This window comes from Oxyura jamaicensis, chromosome W (assembly GCF_011077185.1).
Source record: "Oxyura jamaicensis isolate SHBP4307 breed ruddy duck chromosome W, BPBGC_Ojam_1.0, whole genome shotgun sequence".
Classification (NCBI taxonomy): domain Eukaryota; kingdom Metazoa; phylum Chordata; class Aves; order Anseriformes; family Anatidae; genus Oxyura; species Oxyura jamaicensis.
The window spans coordinates 229,945-251,259 of record NC_048925.1 but is presented as its reverse complement, the minus strand read 5'-3'; the positions used below and the strand labels follow the sequence as shown (position 1 = coordinate 251,259).

At 39.9% G+C, this 21,315-nt stretch overlaps 1 long non-coding RNA gene across 2 annotated transcripts in view; it reads right to left on the bottom strand.

Annotated features, from left to right (window-relative positions):
* Positions 1-21,315, bottom strand: part of LOC118155646 — a 24,167-nt gene continuing 2,852 nt past the window's right edge. For both annotated transcript variants that reach the window (XR_004745927.1, XR_004745926.1), the window contains exons 4-5: positions 1,458-1,577; positions 1-1,282 (exon numbers count right to left, since the gene is read on the bottom strand). This is a non-coding gene — a long non-coding RNA (uncharacterized LOC118155646). The remainder of the gene's footprint in view (positions 1,283-1,457; positions 1,578-21,315) is intronic.

Below are 21,315 nucleotides of genomic sequence, written 5' to 3'. Positions count from 1 at the left end.
CTTCAGGTAAAGATTCATGGAAGACAGATGTTTGTAATGAAGCTTTGCACAATTCAGGAAGGAGGCAACAAAAAAAACCTCACACGTCAGATATATTTGAATAGTACTTAGGCAATGCTGGAACTTTTATCATACTGTACTGGCATTTTAAGTATGCAGGTAAGTCCCTTCCAGCAGATTCATGAAACACATGAAGAAAAATTGTTTTATAATTGGGACACTATATTAAATTAAGATTTAATTACTTTTCCTATTGAAAGCATATTAAATTGGAAAAAGCAGATCAAGGAGTTGAATATCTCAGAAATCAAGCAGATTAAAAACATACAGATCTCAGGAACAGATGAGCCTAACATAACCCGTATTAGCAACTGACAATTGCTGATAGACTACAATAAACAAGCTAGCTAGTTCAGCATAGAAGATAAATAGAGCAATAAAAACATTAAATGACCTGAATTTAAAAAGTGCATGCATGCATGTGTGTGTAGATACATAAGTAAAACAATGGAGTCAACTAATATTGACTGCTGACTATGCATTGAACAATAGCACAAGCTCATTTCCCAAGTTTATAAAGGCTGAATATTTTCCATGGACATGAAGACAGCAAGAAACTTAAATACATTAAAACAAGGCAATACCACTCTCATAGTTGTAGATACAGATTTTGCATTCAAAAAGATTAGAACAAAGAAGGAAAGAAGGCAGGTCTACAAATAGAAAAATAAAACAGATAATAGGAGTCTGAAATATCCAGTGCTGCCTCTGTTTCTGTATTCACACAAATTAGGAAAGAGTAGAAGGATATGCCAGGAAAAAAAAAAAAAAAAAAAAAAAAACATTTATACAAGAAACATTCAAGACTTTCTGAATGCTTGTTTTCCAAGTATTCTAGGGACCACTATTTCTTGTTCTCAAGCTAACTTTTCCATTTCATAAATGAAGTAATCGTAGTCTAGATGGAACAGCCAACAGTGAGGGTGCACAACTATTTGAAAGCACCACACACTACCACCAGTAACTGATGAGACATTTCAGAAGGTCTATTTTCAAAAGCATTTTTTTTTTAATCACTTGGATGATGGAATAAGAAAAGACATTCTCTAAAATGTATAGGACAAATCAAAATCAGAAGCAAGAACATGCCTCTCAGTTTTTCCAGCAACACAATAATTCATTTTAAGCTACTGATGAAGGAAATCTTAATCTAACAACAGCTCTGGCAATGTGTCCATATTCTTCTTTCCTTGAACTCAGGTGCTCAAGCAGAAACTCCCTACTAGAGATATGAGCTCGAGAACCAAGATTCAACTATTTAAATCATGACAGCAAGACTTGATATATATATCATCTGTTATCATCCTTCCCATATTTATTGTTTTATTATGATTGATGTTATGACATTTAGACTTCTTTAATATTGAAGCTGCCTGATCAAAACAGCAAAAACATACCTTTGTTGATGATGGTGGAGTAGGAAAATTAAGCCAGGCTGGAGCAAAGTCATGCTGCGCCATTTAGGTCCAGTCTCTCTGAATCAATGAGACAAGGCTTCAGCACCTCATGGCAAGTCGCTGTAATTGGAAAAACAAGATAAACATCTAAAAAGTACTAATTTCAAGAACATTATACTTGTGGTATAATCACTACCTCCCTTCTGTTGTCTGATATTATTGCCTCAAACAGATATGATTTGTAATCTAGCTAGACTTACCTCATTACAGCATCATATTTGTCCTTTTATTATCAAAGTGTCACACTAATCAAATATTTCACAAAGATCATAAAATTAGAACTAACATTCATTCCTTTATTTCCTCTTACAAACTGGATGAAGCATCTTGCGTGAGGTCTGATCAGAAAGCTGTGGCAAAATTGTCTCATTGAAATATTTTCTGATACTGTCTAGAATGGATTATAGAAGCTATTTCACTAGCTTCTTAGAAGAAGCTGATTTCCCAAATTAGCCCCTGAAAGTTAATCTCAGAGGCCACATTAAGATTCCTCATGAGAAAACTAGATGCCAAGAACCCCGTATTTTCCTCTAGATTGAATGGAAACAGAGCCTGAATATCCAGAAATACTGCCAAAATCCAATAAAATTCACTAGTTCGAAAATGGGCAAGACAAGGTAATGGCTTAAGGCAAAACCCAAGAGTACTTTTTCTACCCCTTGTTCTCCCCACAGGCAGAGAAACATCTCTCAGTAAACAAGAGAATGCAAGGTAATATAAACTATTGCTTAAAAGCTGAACTGTAGCACTGAAAGGAAAAGAAATGGATGAAACATTACCTGAATTATAAGGGTATCTGAAACATGCTCTACAGCTAGATACCGTAAAATTATCAATAACTCAAAACTATTTAAGTATGATATACACATTATTAGAAATTCAGGTAGTTAAAACTTAATTAACATCCAAGTGCATGTTATGGGGAAAAGCAAATAAACATGTATTCCATGTCTATGCATAACAGAGTGCAAATCTGTTAGTGAACACAGATGTGGGTCACTTTAATCTAAAACTGCTGTAATTTGATAAGTTTTAACAAGCACTGTGGAATCTGAACTAGTTAACTGATAATTATCATTGCATTTTGGCCTGAATTGGGCTGCTGCAGACTTCCAGCAAGAGAAATTTCAACAACTAAAAAAAAGTTTAGCAAACTTGTAAGTATTAAACTGCACTACTTAGTTGAGTTACTGCTTCTTCTTTATGAGTTCATACTAAAGCTGTTTTTGTTTGTTTTTTTTTGTTTGTTTGTTTTTTTTTTCTTTCAGTTTAGCTTTCCTGATCCCATCCCTGCACATCTAGGCAGTATCCCTGTACTCTTCCCACAGCACATGCCCCTACTTCCACTACCTGTGCATTTCCTTCTTGTGTCTCAGTTTGACCAGCAGGTCCTTGCACAGCCATCCCAGTTTCCCGCCCTCCTTGCTTGCTTTCTTTCTTACACGGGGATGGAGAGTTCTTGCACTCTAAGGAAAACATCCTTAAAGAGTTGCCAGGGACAAAGGAGTTGAACAGAGCTTAGGACAGTGTTCCAGGGTATCTCATCCACCAGGTCTTTAAATAGCTTGAAGTTTGCTCTTCAGAAGTTCAGGTCCTAACTTTGCTCTCTGCCAAGCCCATATTCCTCGAGATCACAAACTCAACCAGGGCATGGTCACTGCAGCCCAGACTGCCTCCAGTCTTGACCTCGTTAATGAGCTCTTCCACATTGGTGAGCACCAGGTCCAGTAACGCTTCTCCTCTGGTTGGTTTGTCTAATACCTGAACCAGGAAATTATCTGTGATGCACTCCAGGAGTCTCCTAGATTGCTTACAGCCTGCTGTGTGGCTTTCCCAGCAGACATTCAGGCATTTGAAATCCCCTATCAGGATGAGAGCCTGAAAGCACAATGCTTCTTGTAGCTGAAGTAGGAATGCTACATCAACAGACTCCCCTTGATCAGGCAGCTTGTAATAGACCCCAACCACAAGGTATCCTTTATTTGTTTGCTCCTTAACTTCTACCCATAAGCACTCAACCTGTCTGCAACTGTTTCTCAGAAACAGCTCTTTGCAATCTATCCATTTCTTAACAGAGGGCCACACCCCCTCCCCTCTTTCCCTGCCTCTCTTCTGTAAAGCTTGTAGCCCTCAATTCCAGTGTTCCAGTTGTGTGATTCATCTCGCCACATTTCTGTGGTAATTAGGTCATAGTTCTCTAATTGCACTATGGTTTCCAACTCCTCCTGTTTCCCATGCTGCATGCATTGGTATAGAGGCACTTCAGCTGGGCTATCAGCCACAGCACCTTTTTATAGGAGCCCTCCTATTTGTGACAATTACTTTGTGACAATTTGTGACAATTCCTCCTTCCTTTGTGACAATTGATAACTATTTCCCTTGTTGCTTCCTAAAGTTTCAGCAATCCCTAGTTCTTTTCTGTCAGAGGTACATTCCTTTCTCCGCTAAATCTAGTTCAAAACTCTGATAATAAATCCTGCCAACTTGCTACCCAGAATACTCTTGCACCACATGGTCAAGTGTGCACCATCCAGTGCCAACATGGCCGGTCAAAAGTGCACCTGAGATTGTAGAACCCAAAACCCTGAGTGTGGCTAGTGCCATGCAACTAATCATCCACCTGATTGGTTAGCTTTTCTTTAAACCACGTTTTAGAATATACAGCCTATCCAGCTTTAAGTTACCAACCCCATGTTTTACCAGGCTCCATAAATATTCTTAGTTGCTACCTTTCTGATGTTGCCAACAAGCTCGCCCTAGAATGTATTTTAATACAGAAAATGTTTTCATTACAAGTATCATCACTAGAGTACTCTTCATCCCCAGAAAAATTTTTGGCAAACTGAAAACAGATCACAAAGTGAGAACAGAAGACCAGCAAGACTACTGTCACCTCAGGAAATATTTTCTATGCTTAAACCATTTACAATCAGTTTGGTTGCCAAACATCAGTTTGATTTTTGGTTGATTTCAAATTAAGTTACACCAACAAGTTAGACTACCACTTTCTTCTGCAAGATGTTCCAGCACTGAATTGCTCTTACGTTGTTTGAAAGATTTCTTCTACAAGATCTGACAATTTTTTTTTTCCACTGCTATTCAAGTCCATTACTTCATCTATCCCCAGCAGTCAGAGACATTTCTGCATTCTGTATCCCCCAAAGCAACTGCAACCTCTGTTCAGATTTGTACTACATACATATTTAATAAGTATGCTCTATTTAATTATTGCAGATGTTAATAAAAATACTGAAGGGACCTATTTAGTTCACTTGATATATCTTTCCAGCTTGACATCAAACAGTTACCTTTGCAAAGACTAATGAGCCTAAGGCAAATAGGTAGCGCTGATATGCAACTCATTTTAGAAGAACATTTCCGCCTTTGAGAAATACAGGACTGTCCCACATTTAACTAAAGATTCACACCTTAAGTATTTGAATAGAATGAAAATAAGTAGTATGCACCCATATAAGCATTAACAAGAGTGATTTAGTTATAATGACAGACCATGAAGAACTCATTTGTCTCCTAGCAAGCCTTCTCTTATATACACACACACACCATACATCAGATCAACCACTGTTCATTAACATTGATAAATGATGACCAGAGAGCACCTCTCCTAGAAAGACAGGGTGACAGAGTTGAGGTTGTTCAGCCTGGAGAAGAGAAAGCTCCAGGAAGATCTCATTGCAGCCTTCCAGTACTTAAAGAGGGCCTACAGGAAAGCTGAGGAGGGACTCTTTGTCAGGGAACGTAGTGATAAGACAAGGAGTAATGGCTTTAAACTAAGATGGTAGATTTAGATTAGATATTAGGAAGAAATTCTTCACTCAGAGGGTGGTGAGGCACTGGAACAGGTTGCCCAGAGAAGTTGTGGATGCCCCATCCCTAGAAGTGTTCAAGGCCAGGTTAGACGGGGCTTTGAGCAACCTGGTATAGTGGAAGGTGGTAGAAGGCGTCCCTGTCCATTGGGGGGGTGGGGGTGGGGGGGGTGGAGGAACTATATAATCTTCAAGGTCCCTTCCAACTTAAACCATTCTATGATCCCATGATAAAACAGTTGTACTCCCAACGTTAAAAATCAGCTATCAGAAATGTATTGAGGTAAGCTCTGTAGATCTGAATACGGTGATTCTACTGCTTTCAGAAGCTCTCTTGGTAACAAAAGATTAAGCCAAACATCTGTCACGATGAACTCATCGTTCTTTAGTAGCACAAACTCAAAACATACCTGCTTTTAGTAAAAGTATTCTGAAAGCTAACTTGACTTAGGTTGTCCATCACTGAAACAGAGCTGTAAAATTCTAAAAAGGCAAGAAAAAGATACTGAAATATCGCTATCCTCTTATTAACATTCAAATGCATTTCAGTTTCCTGAATATTTTTAGCAGTCTGATTAAGTCTCACGCTAGCTATAGTTTCTGATGTCTGAATCAAACTCTGCATAGTGACTTCATAAAAAAAAGGCTTCTACTGGTATAGATTTATATTAAAATCTTCACAAAATGTATGTTTTGCTATGCATGTGGATAGCAGAATAGATTGCAGCAAATAAAAAAATAATTCAATTTTGTTTGTTGAGGGTCATCTAAGAAGTCTGTAAAGAATTTTGTTTCAGGTAACATGCAATAATTATTCCAGTATTTAATTACTGAAAATTTATTTCTATTGTTTTGTGAGGTCTGAACATGAATAAAGCAGCGAATACCAAGTAAAAATGAACAGCTAGTTCCAAACAATGTACAGTGAAGAGATTTGATCTCGTAAAGATAAGTCACCCACTTTGAGCCACATTAGCAGCTGAAGCGAGAACACTACACCATATAATTGAACAATCAAAAAGGTCAGTTTGTTTTTCTTTTCTATGATGGAGTTGATAGGGTCCTTTTGTGACAAAGTATTTTTCATCAGTTTTAAAGTAGCTAGAGACACTTTTAAAACAAAATTGTCTTAGCACAACAGCATTCAGGAAAGCTTAATATATTGCCTCTGTTTTAGAAAGAGTAGGAACGTGTTGAGAAAAGGGAAATTGAAAGCAACTGCATGAATCAGAAGTCAAGACTTCTGTGAAAAGTTTAAGAAAAAAATCATCTAGAGTCAACTCCCAGAACTCCACATTACCAAAAAAAAAAAAAAAAAAAAAAAAAAAAGATGGAATTAAAACAACTATCTTTAGCTTGGGCTTACCAAATTAAATGAAAACAAACAAAAAAAAATCTTAAACAGCATAGTCATTCTTCCCCTGAAGATTTTCTTTTTTATATCATCACAAAACAAGATACAAGTAAGGCCACATTTGGAATAACATCATAAATTCATTTTTTTTCCAAGGGCAATAGCAAACTACTTCAGTCATCATGGACAAAAGAAGCCTCTATGAAAACTTCTCTGCTTGATTTGCCTCACAAAATGAGGAACTAAGATATATTTAAACGCTGGCCATAAACATCTGAAGGAGTAAATTCCACTGAGAAAAGAGGTGTTTTGGATTAAAACACTACAAAATGACAAAAAAAAATACCAGTTAGAAATGGAGTTTTGAAGATCAGAAGAACAGGATTCTGGAACAACTTTAAGACTTCAAATATTCAAACCTGTCAATTCCTATTATGCTTAAATGCCAGAAATTAAGAATTGTTATACATGAAACCGTTTAACTACACAAATACATGCACACAAATATAACATTGCAATTAAGTCAGTTTTTCCCTTACACAGTGACCATGAAACTAGAGCCCCCCCCCCCAAAAAAAAAAAAATCCTCTTTTTCCTCCATTCTGAAAACACTAGGTGGCTTTTTAAATAAGACTTCTGTATTTTCTTGAATATATAAAAATCTTACCACCCCCCACAATCACCAGTAGGAGGGGAAAAAAAAAAAAAAAAAAAAAGGACTCCTGCCACCAGAACTGTCTGTTACAGATTTCACCCTCCTTCACTCCTTAAGGATTTCAATAATGCCCTGGTTTTGGCTGGGACAGAGTTAATTTTCCTCCTAGTAACTGGTACAGTGCTGTGTATGGGACTTCGGAGAAAAATAATGCAGGTGACACACTTTTTTAGCTGTTGCAGAGCAGTGCTTACACTAAATCAAGAACTTTTCAAGCTTCTCGTGCTGTCCTGCCAGAAAGGAGGCTAAGGGTACAGAAGAAGCTAGGAGGAGACAGAACCAGGACAGCTGGCCCAAAAGGATAGTCCATATCATAGGATGTCACACAGAACAATAAAAATTGAGGGGACTGTTGCTTGGGGGCTGCCTGGGTAATTGCATTATGCATCACTTGGTTTATCCCCCCCCCCCCCCCAATTATTATTAAGCTCCCCTTATCTCATCAACTCATGAGTTCTTGCACTTTTCAATTTTCTCCCCCATCCCACTTGGGGGTAGGGGGAAGCAAACAAGCGTGTAGTGTTTAACTGTCTGACAGGTTAAATCACAACCATTAAATAAGCAGGCAAACTAGCAATATATTGCAGTAACTTCTAACCAGGAAGTGTAAGACCATTATAGGGTAACCGTTGTGCAGAACCTAGCAAGCACCTGCTAGCAGAGCTCATATCTCCACACAACACTTCAAAAATAGATTACAGTGCAGACACATACAAGACTTCTTACAGAGCAACCAGAGATTTTACATTCAGAGATAGTAACATTTACAGAATCATAGAATATCCTGAGTTGGAAGGGACCCATAAGGATCATCGAGTCCAACTCTTGGCACCACACAGGTCTACCCAAAAATTCAGACCATATGACTAAGTCCACCGTCTAAACGCTTCTTAAATTCAGACAGGCTTGGTGCAGTGACTACTTCACTAGGGAGCCTGTTCCAGTGTGCGACCACCCTCTCAGTGAAGAACCTCTTCCTTATGATCTACTCTGACTTGCTCCATGTATTAGAAATTAACATAATGCCTAGAACTGCATCTACTAACAGTGGAAAAAAAAAATAATCTTTATGTCTCCAACCTGGCCTTCAAAACATCAAGAAAACAAAGGACACTGAAGTGCAGAATAAATTGATTTTTGAGTAATTAATTTAAGTAATCACTCTGTGCTGTGTTTTAACCCAGCCAGCAGCTAAGCACCACACAGCCATTTGCTCACCCTCCCCCCACCCCGTGGTGGGACAGGGGAGAAAATCAGGAAAAAAAAGAGTGAAAGTTTATGGGATGAGATAAAGACAGTTTATTAGGACAGAAAAGAAAGGAAAATAATAACAGTACTACTATTGTGTACAAAACAAGTGATGCACAATGCAATTGCTCACCACACACTGACAAGCCTGTCCCCAAGCACTGGATCCATCCCTCCCCACCCTGGCCAGCCCCCCCATATATTGTTTAGCATGACGTCAGATAGTATAGAATACCCCTTTGGCCAGTTTGGGTCAGCTGTCCTCAGTCTGTTCCCTCCCAGCTCCTGCTGCACCCCCAGCCTGCCCGCTGGCAGGACAGAGCGAGGAGCTGAAAAGTCCTTGCCTTAGTGTAAGCACTGCTCTGCAATAATTAAATCATCAGTGTGTTTTCATTATTCTCATCCTAAATCCCAAACACAGCACCCTACCAGCTACTAGGAGGAAAATTGACTCAATCCTAACCAAAACCAGGACAACATCCACCCCTTATTCCATACTGTTTATGTCATGCTTATGTCCCACACTTCCCAATACATATATGAAGGTGGTGACTAATTGGAATGTATATAAAATGTCCACTGAATTTGTGGAGTCTGTGACTGACTTTGGGCTATAGCTGCCCCAGCAGTCTTTCAGGGCAGAAGAGATGACGTGTGATGTTGGATCATCGCATGCTGAACCTCGTTCTAGTTCTATCACACTGCTGTGCTTGTCCAATTCTATCAAAATTCATTTATCATTATCTGCGTGACTGTTACTGTGATACCATTAATGGGACACTGACACGTAGCAATCATGGTAGTGATGACAAACAGCATTATATAATAATTAACATAATACAATTCAACTCATGGGCTATTCTCACCCAACATCGAATCCCCTTGAGGTACACATCGGACCTCCCCGCTCCTCCCCCATACCGAAGATGCATTAACCGCTTGGCTTGCTTGATTGCAGAATGTTTCACAATCATGAATAACTTGTGCAATAGCACACATGGTCAGGTTCACCCACCAAGCCCATCTGGATGTTCTATCCCTGCCTTGAAGGCCTGAGGTGTCATGGGCCCATCGAGCTCTAAATAATTCACCCTTACGTTGCCAGTCCAGGTTCACCTGAGCCACTTCAATCTTAGCAGCCTGATCCACCTGCTGATATGCTGATATTTGATATTCTTCAGAAGCCCGATTCTTGGGCACATGAGCATCTACATGGCGTACCTTTACAACCAGGTTCTCTACCCGGGCAGCAGTATCTTGCCACAACACAGCAGCCCACATGGGTTTGCCTCTGCGCTGCCGGTTGTTCTGCTTCCATTCCTGTAACCACCCCCACAGGGCATTTGCTACCATCCATGAATCACTGACTCGATTCACCTTCTCCCTCAGCAGCTTCTGCAACTCGTCGTGTAGGACTCCATACAGCAGCTTTCCATCTCCGATGCTTTCCCACAATGCGACAGGACCCGTCAGTGAACAGGGCATATCTCTTCTCATTTTCTGGTAGCTTGTTGTACAGTGGAGCTTCCTCAGCACGGACCACCTCCTCCTCTGATGACATCCCAAAGTATTTGCCTTCTGGCCAATCCATAATCACTTCCAAGATTCCCGGACGACTGGGGTTTCCTATTCGAGCCCGCTGAGTAATCAGTGCAAGCCACTTGCTCCATGTAGCATCAGTTGCATGATGTGTAGAGGGGACCCTTCCTTTGAACATCCAGCCCAGTACTGGCAGTCAGGGTGCCAGGAGGAGCTGTGCTTCAGTACCGACCACTTCCAAAGCAGATCGAACTCCTTCATATGCTGCCAATATCTCCTTTTCAGTGGGAGTGTAGCGGGTCTCAGATTCTCTGTATCCCCGACTTCAAAACCCTAGGGGTCGACCTCGAGTTTCCCCAGGTTCTTTCTGCCAGAGGCTCCAGGTGGGGCCATTCTCCCCGGCTGCAGTGCAGAGTACATTCATTACATCTGGTCCTGTTCGGACTGACCCAAGGGCTACTGCATGAACTATCTCACATTTAATTTGTTCAAAGGCTCGTCGTTGCTCGGGGCCCCATTCAAAATCATTCTTCTTACGGGTTACTTGGTAGAGCAGGTTTACAATCAGGCTGTAACTTGGAATGCGCATTCTCCAAAACCCCATGACACCTAGGAAAGTTTGTGTTTCTCTTTTGCTAGTTGGTGGAGACATAGCTGTTATTTTGTTGATTGCATCCATTGGGATTTGACGACGTCCATCTAACCTTTTTATTCCTAAAAACTGGATCTCTCGTGCAGGTCCTTTAACTTTACTTTGTTTTATGGCAAAACCAGCCTTCAGAAGAATTTGGACTATTTTCTTCCCTTTCTCGAAAACTTCCTCTGCTGTGTCACCCCACACAATGATGTCATCGATGTACTGCAGGTGTTCAGGAGCTTCCCCCTGCTCCAGCACAGACTGGATCAGTCCATGGCAAATGGTAGGGCTGTGTTTCCACCCCTGGGGCAGCCGATTCCAGGTGTATTGGACACCCCTCCAAGTGAAGGCAAACTGTGGCCTGCACTCTGCTGCTAGAGGGATGGAGAAAAATGCATTAGCGATATCAATTGTGGCATACCACTTGGCTGCCTCTGACTCCAGTTCGTACTGGAGTTCTAGCATGTCCGGCACTGCAGCACTCAGTGGTGGCATGACTTTGTTCAGGCCACGATAGTCCACTGTTAGTCTCCACTTACCATTAGACTTTCTCACTGGCCATATGGGACTATTAAAAGGTGAATGAGTCTTGCTGATCACTCCTTGGTTCCCCAGTTGATGAATTAGCTTATGGATGGGAATCAGGGAGTCTCAGTTGGTGCGATATTGCTGCCGGTGCACAGTTGTGGTAGCAATTGGCACCTGCTGTTCTTCGACCCTCAGCAACCCTACAATAGTAGGGTCCTCTGAGACCAGGTATGGAGTAATCGCCTGAGGTGACTAAAAATGTGAATACTAGTTTCATTTTTGAAGTAAAGTGTACAGCACTGAAGAAACTTTCAGGGTGGAGTGTAGGTACACTACATAAATGTTCCCTAGGCCTCCAACCTTAGATGTTAATTACACTGGAGGAACTTGGCATGCTGACTCTAACAAACAGTACAGAGCATAGAGCAGAATGGAGACACTGCGGCTAGGCTCTGTGACAAGAGGGACTTGACTGTTCTTGTGCACAGAGACCAATCAGCTGCACATTTGCTACCCTGAGTCAATGAGCTGTCATGTTTTTGACAAAATGCTGTACCATAGCGAACTTTTCTCATTATAATAATAAAACACACCTCCACCCCAAAAGCTACCCGTCTCCAAGGTGTGACCACCCCTCACTGTGCATGCACTCTGAATTTCTCTAAAACTATACTTTTAAACCAAAGTGAGAAAACTTTGCACCAATCGTAAGCAAGATAAGCATGACTACAGTCACTCAAGCTCCACCTTAAAGACAGAAAATAATATAAATTGGCTTAGGAGAGAGAGTATGTTAGGGAAGACACCATTGTGACTTCTGGGATCAGTCAGTGGGCTGAGCCTCACCCCCCCCCCCCCCACTGGGACACCTTTGGGTAAGATTTGAACACTTGGTTACACCAAGTGCCTCCCCAGGAAACTTAGAATCTATAGAGATTTCTTCGTGCCTTTTAATGCATTAATAGCCAGGCCGTGTACCTGTGTATTTTATGCATGCTATCTTGCTTTTACAGACAGTGAATTTATTGCCAGCAATCCAAAGTTCCTGTTGCTGTAATAAATTCTGTTAATTAAAAAAATCCTGTTCCTGTTGCTGTAATAAATTGCACTTAATTGCATTGTTCCTAGCCCTGATAGCTCTCATTGAATGCGACTAGAGTAAGACAAATAATGTAGCACATCCCTATCTGTGACCATGATAGTTCAGTACCCTGAACCCGATAGGACCTATAACAGGTAACTGGCTACACCCCCTAACGCAACAACAGACCAGGTAGGCAACTGTTTAACGTGCTCTGTCGCTAAGGCATCTATACCAAAAGCCCACCTGAACCCTTCTGGGTCTTCCAAGTACCCTCTCCTGAAAGCATTGGGGCCAGTCATAACAGTGTGCTTTTGCCACTCATGCAAGCATTGCTCTGCAACGCTTAAGACATCAGTGTGTTATCAACATTATTCTCATCCAAAATCCAAAACACAGCACCATACAGGCTACTTGGAGCAAAGTCAATTCTATCCTAGCCAAAACCAGGACACTCCCACTCTACTACAAAAATGATCCTTTATCCAGAATTTTTTTCTAGCTTCACTTCCATTCATCAGAACTTCCTAGCATCAGCAATCCTCTTCTCTCCGTTTGTCTACTTATACAATACCAAAAGCAGCCAAACAGCATATCTGGAAGTTCACAATATGCTTCAGGATTTGGGAAAGTGACACCTGTGAAAATTCCTCAAGGAATCTGTACTGGTTGTGTAAGTGGACACAAGACCCCACAGGCAAGGAGGGTGGGAAGAGTCAAGGTAAAAACGTGTACTGGGTCTGGCTGGGATGTTAACTTTCCCTGCAGCAGCCCATACAGTGCTGCACTCTGCACTTGTAGCTAGAACAGCAGTGGTATCACACCAGTGTTGTGTCTGCTGCTGAGAAGTGCTGGCACAGCATCAGGACTCTCTCTGACCCTCCTAGGGGGTGGGCAAAAAGTGAGAAAGAAACATCAGCAGGGCAGATGACCTAAACCAACCAAAGGGATATTCCATACCATATGATGTCACACTCAGCAATAAAAGGTGGAAAAAGGAAGAAGAGCACCGGCCACGTGCATTGAGGCCCTGCTTCAAGGACGTGGTCAAGCATTGCTCATTTGTGGGATGTAGAGAGTAATTTCTTTCCTCTGCACTTCCACATAGCCTTTACTTGTTTTGTTGTGTTTGTTTCCCCCCTTTTCCCCTTGTCCCTTCCCTTTAGTTAAATTGTTTAATTAATAATCTTTCCTTAATAATTATTTTCCCATTTAATTAAATTATCCTCATCTCAAACCATGAGTTGTTCTTTCCTTTACTTCTTCCCCTCCTCTTCTAACAAAGGGGAGTGAGAGAGCGGTTGTGATGGAGTTCAGCTGCCTAGCACAGTAAAACCACCACATCTTCCGGAATATTCCAAGGGTAAAGAGCTGAGGAAGCAGCTGTAATCAAAGCATTCTGAATTTGACTTTTATCTTTTCTATAAAGAGGCCGAATAAAGAGTCTGATTATACTACATAATCCTGACAAGACAGCGGAAAATAAAATATGTGCTCACATTTAATTGCCATCAGTTTTCAAAACTTTCATTTTTTTTCAGTAGTTTAAGTAGCTCTAACAGAACAAAAAGCATATTAACATATTTTTAATGTATTAAACTATAAACATTAAGTTTTGTGACTCATAGGAACCAAGCTTTAAAACATGTAATGCTACCTTTTGTTTTCCCAGGTTCACAATGTTCTGAAAGACTGAACAAGTTACACCTCCTTATAACATCAAAATGCTTTGTCCTGCAACTCAGGTTTTCATAGATCATCCAAAACAGGACCATACCCAGCTGGGTTTTAAATACATCCACAGACTGAGTCTCCACAACCTCTCTGTACAACCTATTCCAGTGTTTGACCACCTTTTTTTTTTTTTCCTTGTGCTCAAATTCAATTTAATGTGGTTTACTTGTCCTCATTGCCTCTTGTTCTGTCATGGAAGTGTTGAAAATAATCTGGCTCCCCTTTCCTCATTCTCTCCCATCAGGTGTTATACACATTGATAAGATCCCCCTAATCCTCTCAGTCTCTCTTCCCACATGAAACATGCTCCAGTCCCTTCATCATCCTTGTATCCCTTTTTCTAGACTCCTTCCAGTAAGTCTGTATCATTCTTGTATTGGGGACGCCAGAACAGGACACAGTGCTCCACACACAGCCTCACCAGCGCTGAGTCAAGGGGATCACCTCCCTTGACCTGCTGACAACACTCCTAATGCAGCCCCAGCGTGCTGTTGGCCTTCTGTCATGAGGATGCATTGCTGGCCAATAATCAGCTTGTTGTCCACCAGGACCCTTACATCCTTCTCTGCAAAGCTGCTTACCAGCTCTTCAGCCCCCACCATGTACTGGCACATGCAGTTCATCTTCCCCAGATGCAGCACTTGGCATTTTCCCTTTGCTGACCTTCATGAGGATCCTCTCTTTTCAATTCATCAACCTGTCTAAACATCTAGTATAACAGCTACTCCTCCTAGTTTTGCATCGTCTGTATATTTGCAGAGGATAAACTCTGCCTCATCATCCAGGTCATTAATGAAGACATTAAATATTACTGGCTCCAGTATTGAATGCTGAGGTACAACTCTAATGACTTCCTCCAAATGGACTTTATGTCACTGATCACAACCCTGATGGGATGGTGTACTAGGTCTGTCTGGGATGGAGTTAACTTTCCCTGCAGCAGCCCACACAGTGCTGCGCTCTGCACATGTAGCTAGAACAGCACTGGTATCACTCCAGTGTTGTGTCTATTGCTGCATAATACTGGCACCACATCAGGACTCCCTCCAAACTCCCAGGAGCCAGCAGGCTGGGAGTGGGCAAGTGATAGGGAGGGGACGTCGCCAGTGCAGCTGACGTATACTGACCAAAGGGATATTCCATATCATATGATGTCACACTCAGCAATAAAAGGTGGGAAAGGGGGGGCTCTTGTGGAAGTATCTGTCCTCCCAAACAACTGCTCAACTGCTACAAATATCACAGCCCTTCTTCCCAGGACGTGGCCAAATATCGCTCATTGATGGGAAGTAGAGAGTAACTGCTTTTCTCTCTCTGTGCTTCTGCATGGCCTTTGCTTTTTCCCCCGTCTTCCCCCCCCCCCCCCCCCTTTCCCTTTAAGGAAATCATCCTTATCTCAAACCTTGAGCCCTGTGTGTCATATTTTATCCCCCTTCCCCTTTGAGGAGGGAGAGCAGCTGCGGTGGAATTTATCTGCCCACCTGAGTTTATACCAAGTTACCCCACCACAGATGGGCCTGGCCACTCAGCCTATTTTGGGATTGTTCAGTTGTTTAAAATGTACTTTTACATCCTCAGTAGAGGACCTGTCATAGTAAGGCTTTTGATGTCTTCTGAAAATAAAGAACATCCACTGCTCTCCCTTCATATACCAATCTAGTCGCTTCACTGTAGCTATTAGCTTAGTTAAGCATGAATTCTCCTTCATAAAGCCATGCTGACTGTTCCCAAACACACAAAGGACCAAGAGGTGACTGGAAATTGCATCCAGGGTCAGTTGTCCACCATCTTCCTATAGGCTGAAGAGAGGCTAACAGGCTTATAGCTCTCTAGATCCCCCTTCTGATGAGGATTAACGTTTGCTCTCTTCTAGAACCTATCCCAATCACCACGATCTTTAAAAAGATTAAATGGCCTCACAATTATATCAGCTAATTCCCTCAGCACTCATAGGTGTATCTGGTCAGGCCCCATGAACTCCTGGATATCTTAAAGTGTTCCCTAACATGATCCCCTTCTACTGAGGTTGGGGAAAAAAAAAAGCACAGCAGAACATCAAGATGACAAGGACAGGAGATCAGAGACTGTCCCCACCCACTTTTAACATGTTAACTTGTCTAACCACTATTTAGCAGGCAGAGGAAAAACAGTCCCACTGGTGTTGAAGAGGGCCAGCAGAAGGGAAGTCTCTTCAGTATACAGAAGAAATGTTTCCCTAGCCCAGAGAGCTGTCTTCAATATTGAAGACATGCTTCATTACTGCTGGCAAGAAATATTTGAGTCCATAACACTGTCTGAACCACTGGAACAAATAAAAATAGTTTTGCTTTTTCATAATGTCCTAGCAGAGAGGCATAACACCAGTGACACCACTATAGTAAGGAGAAAGATGGTCAGAAAAATAGCAAAGACACCACAACACCTAGAATCTAAACCTCATTCACTAAAACATTTGTATGCTTTTGACCATTTCAAAGATTTATCATCTTAAATACAATCCATTTAAATAGAGCCAACTAAAGTACTATAGAAAAACTAAGTTTTAAAATACTAAAAATTAGAAAAACCTGACAGCTGAAGCCATGACCAGAAGCTAGATACAAGGAAAAAAAAATAGTTCTACATTTTCAGTTTCTATTTTTCCCCACGTTTGGTGGATAGCCGAAATTATTTTATAGGAAGCAATTTCTGTAATACAAGGTATTTCAGAGATTGTTAGAAGATTAAAAAACACAATTATAAACTCAAACAAGTAGGAATACTTGAAGCTTATGAGTGAAGTAGTAAAGATATTAAATTTAAGGAAGCTTCTAGCCTTGAATTCCCAAAGTTAAATTTTATTAGATTTTAAAGGAAGACAAATTCAAGTTTCTTGATGCTCCCTGAAGAGCAGTTTAGAACTTCAGTCTATTGATTTGCATAGCAAAACCTACATACAGAATAAGTTAAAAACACATATATGCACATAGTTTTCAGAAAAATCTAAAATTAACATGCACACACATCTAAACAGCACATACCTTATGATCTTTTACCTACTGCCTCACAGATTATTACCTTAAGTACAGCACACCACAAACTAGGTGTGGGAACCTTAACTCTACCCTTCGGCTACAAACTTGTTTGATAATCTACCCTCACCTTATCATCATAAGGTCAGTATATGTATAAATAGGTAAAAGAAAGTTATAAGCCATCAGCACTGAAATATACTATAGCGTCATTATGACTTAAAAAATACATAGGTATATATTATTCAGTGTCAAGATCATTGCTGCTGCTTTGCTTCCTTGGTAATGAGCTATGGCAAGTACATCAAATCCTTCTTAAGTCAGGAAGGCGCATCAAGCATATATGAGTTTCAGAAGGGCCTAATAAGCAAGCCTGCAGGACATCTTAGAAAAGAGTGACCATCTACAAGAAGGAAAGGAAGACGCATGATTATCTACGAGGAAATTAAAACAATGTTCACACTAACAGAGATATTGAGCACCAACTGTACTGCATTTCATTACAACAGAAAGAGAAAACTATTTGCCAAGGTCAAAGGGCTTTCTGGAGAAGTAGCAGGCAATATGCTCACCAAAACAGAGCAACTCTGGAATAACCAAGCTACGGAATGAATTGACCCTACAGTTCTCTCATCTTGGGCCAGATTCATTAATTTACCTTGCCTGATACAGCATCAGCTGCAGAACAACTACAAAATTTTGCTCTGAATTCAAAGATACTATATGCTCAAGTCCTAGCCATCAGACTAGTCCCTCTTCTTCATAAAGATGGACATTCAGGATCTTTCCCTCAATTAAGTAGTTAAATAAAAGTTCTTCCTTTTGCTGCAAAACCACCTTCTTTAAAAAAAAAAAAAAAAAAAAAAAAAAAACAAAGTTTCTTGTGATAATACATCTTTCCCTGTTTTCTCTAAGTTAAGGGTAGCATTAATTTGATGTTTTTAAGTGTAAGCTTTAAACAATACTTCTGTTTAAACCTTATATACCTCCATTTTATTCTCGTTTTAAAGAGACAGCTTAGAGAACTTCCTTATGCTGTCATTTAGTTTGAACAAAGCAAAACAAGCTAATTTCAAGTTATTTTGCTATCTAAAAACTGTACATTCATAAAAGAAAAGAATATTCAAGTCCTAACATAAGCTTTGCCATTTTTGAAAGCGCAAACACTTGTGCTTCTGCAGTGATTTATGATCAGTTAACTATTAGAACAAAATAGTTCTCAGGTTGGAAGTTATAAAAAAAAAAGAATTATTCTCAGAAAGTGGTTAGTCATTGGAACAGGTTGCCCAGGGGGTGTGGTGGAATCCCTGTCCCTAGGGGTGTTTAAGGAAAGGTTGGATGTGGTGCTTAGGGACATGGTTCAGTAGGTGATATTGATGGTAGGGGGGATGGTTGGATCAGAAGTTCTGAACAACCTAGCTGAAGTCTCTTCTTTCTCAACTGCGCTACTGCAGAGCAAGTAAAATCTCCAGTTTGTTTCACTATTTCACCATCCAATACAGAATTGTTCTGTTGAGAACTCTAGCATTGGAAAATGAGGGAGAAAAAAATAACCTTTTAAAAAAAAAAAAAAAACTTCTTGCCTCATCTTTAAAAATAATTGCATGAGAACTACGGCTTCCTGCACTAGGAATTGGATGAAGTCCCCATCAGATTTGAACACCTCCAGAAGTCTTATGACATGCCAAGGTATGAGAACTGTATGACAAACTGCATCAGTCAACTTTTTAATCATTTAAGGCAACATTAATAATCTGGTAAAGATACAGCCCTAAGACCCAACATTATAGTGACTTAGCAAAACAAACAAAAATACAAGAAAAACCCACCTTCATTCCTACTTAGTGATCAAGTTTTTTACATGAGGATGACTCAACTGAAGAATACTTACTACCACTGTAAGAACCTAGAATGTCAGTAGACTTCCTGAGAGACAGATGTTCTAAAATTCCCAGCTATTGCTCTTTATCATATGGTCTGTTTTCTGTATATAGATACGCTTTATGAACAATGGGGTTTAAGTCACTTCTGTGACTTCAGTATTAGTGTCACAAGTCAAAACATCTTTTACACATTTTAGAAATAGATAGGCTTGTGAGAAAGCTTAAAATAACTTGATCACTACTTTTATCCAAAAAAAGCTTGTCTTCTTTGAACTAAACCACCCCACCCCCCCAAAAAAAAGGCAAAAATACCATTATTTTGTAGCACTGAATAACTTCTTATTTGAAGGTAAACTACAACCAGGTTCCTTCTGCTTGAAATCCTACACTTGCAGTACCATTTAGTGGAAAACTGGATAAACACGGAACCTTCCAAGGCAAGAGATGGAAGTCCAAAAGCTGAAACATTAGTGAAGCATCACTTCAGTTCAGCATACATTATGTAACACTTGTATGCACTTCGTAGTCTTCACAAGGAATTTAAAGAAAAAACAGTTTATATAAAGCTGAAAAATGATTTTATTTATTTCAGCTGTTTCCCAGAGCATACTTACAAAAAAAAAAAGTAGAAGAGTTGATAGCACGACATACAACTTTATCATCAGTCACTGTGTAACACTACTAAAAAGACACAATAACAAAATTAAAAATAAGAAGTGAAAATGAACTTGAGTGAGGCTTGGCACAATCACATCCGCGAATAGCTCTTGCAGGTAAAAAGTATTCCTAGTACTAAAAGGAATAAGAGCAACTTCCCCAGACATCCCTGATAAATTATAATTGTCAAACTGTTTTATCCACACATTTTAAAATAGAAGCAACTCACTAGAAGGGAGAAGAAGAAATTTCAAGTACATTAGCTCATAGAGCACTAAGAAAGCTAAGTATCTGCACAGTTTCCCTACATCATTTTACAGATTTCATTCCACTTACCTTATTCCAATACAAAAGGTATGTTTAAATAAAGGCTTAAAGCATAAGCTCTCTGGGGCAAGGAACTTATTTTCATATTTGTCTACAAACCACTTAATGCAGTCAGCACTACACAAATGAAAGCCTAAAGGTGGCATTACAGTAGACAATCATGCTAAGCATTTTCTCCTGAATAGGCCTCACCCAACTCTGAATTTTGCTCAGTGTACAAGGGCACAGCTGTGAAGCACACCACATCAAATATATATGCATACAAATCAGAACAGTTGCACTAAGTGCAAACAGTATAAAAAGAGGAAAAAAAGAATACATCTTTCTGGTTGCTGGTAGGATTAAATAAATAATTTAATAAAGCTAAAAGGCAAACTTCAAAACATCCACAAGAGAAAGAGTCCAGAGAAAGATGCAATTCCAAGCATTAAGTGGATGTAGTTCCTCAGTTTCAGCATGAACCCCCCGCCCCCCATCAAGAAGTAAAAGTTTGTTTCTCATAGTATTCAAAGTTAATAGCTTGAAAAACAGGCAGTTTTTTTTCTATTAAGAACAAGTATGTTTGTGGGCATATAATAAACAAAATCTAACTGCCACTTATACCTGAATTCTTTCCATTCACCAAATGGTTTAAAGCAAAACAGACTACTCCAGTTAAAATAATGAAGGTAATTCTATCAGTTTGGTTCCTTTACACGTGGCTCAATTCATTCACTCAAATCCCAGCCACACTAAGAGACTCAATGCAGAAAAGCCACAAGAGATTACAAAAAGACTCCTATCCATCTTAAACAGTTCCTATTTCAGTTTTGCTGTTTTGAAAAGATGGAAGTTAAAGTAACAAAACAGCAAAGTCATTCAAGAAAAAACAAAATACTGAAGTTAGATCAACTTTCAGATACTGACAAGGTAACACAGAATAGAACTACTTCAGTGATCCTAAGAAATTTAAAATGTTTATTTAGATGCAAGTCTTACTTGTAGTCAAAATAAAATGTTACAGGAAAAAAACAACACACACTGCAGCAGTCCTTCAGCACAATTTCCCATGCTTAGTTACTTTTCTGCCAGGCTTTAACACAAGTCATATTCTCAAAAATCTTTGCAATGCCCTTAGAAATTATTTTTTTTATTAGCTCAGTATTAGTAATAGTTTAGTATTGCAGAATCTCTGAAATTTTTTTGAAAAGATGGTGACTACAATAAATGTGTCATGTTTAACAGACACTCAATTTATAGTCTACGCAATAATGCTTT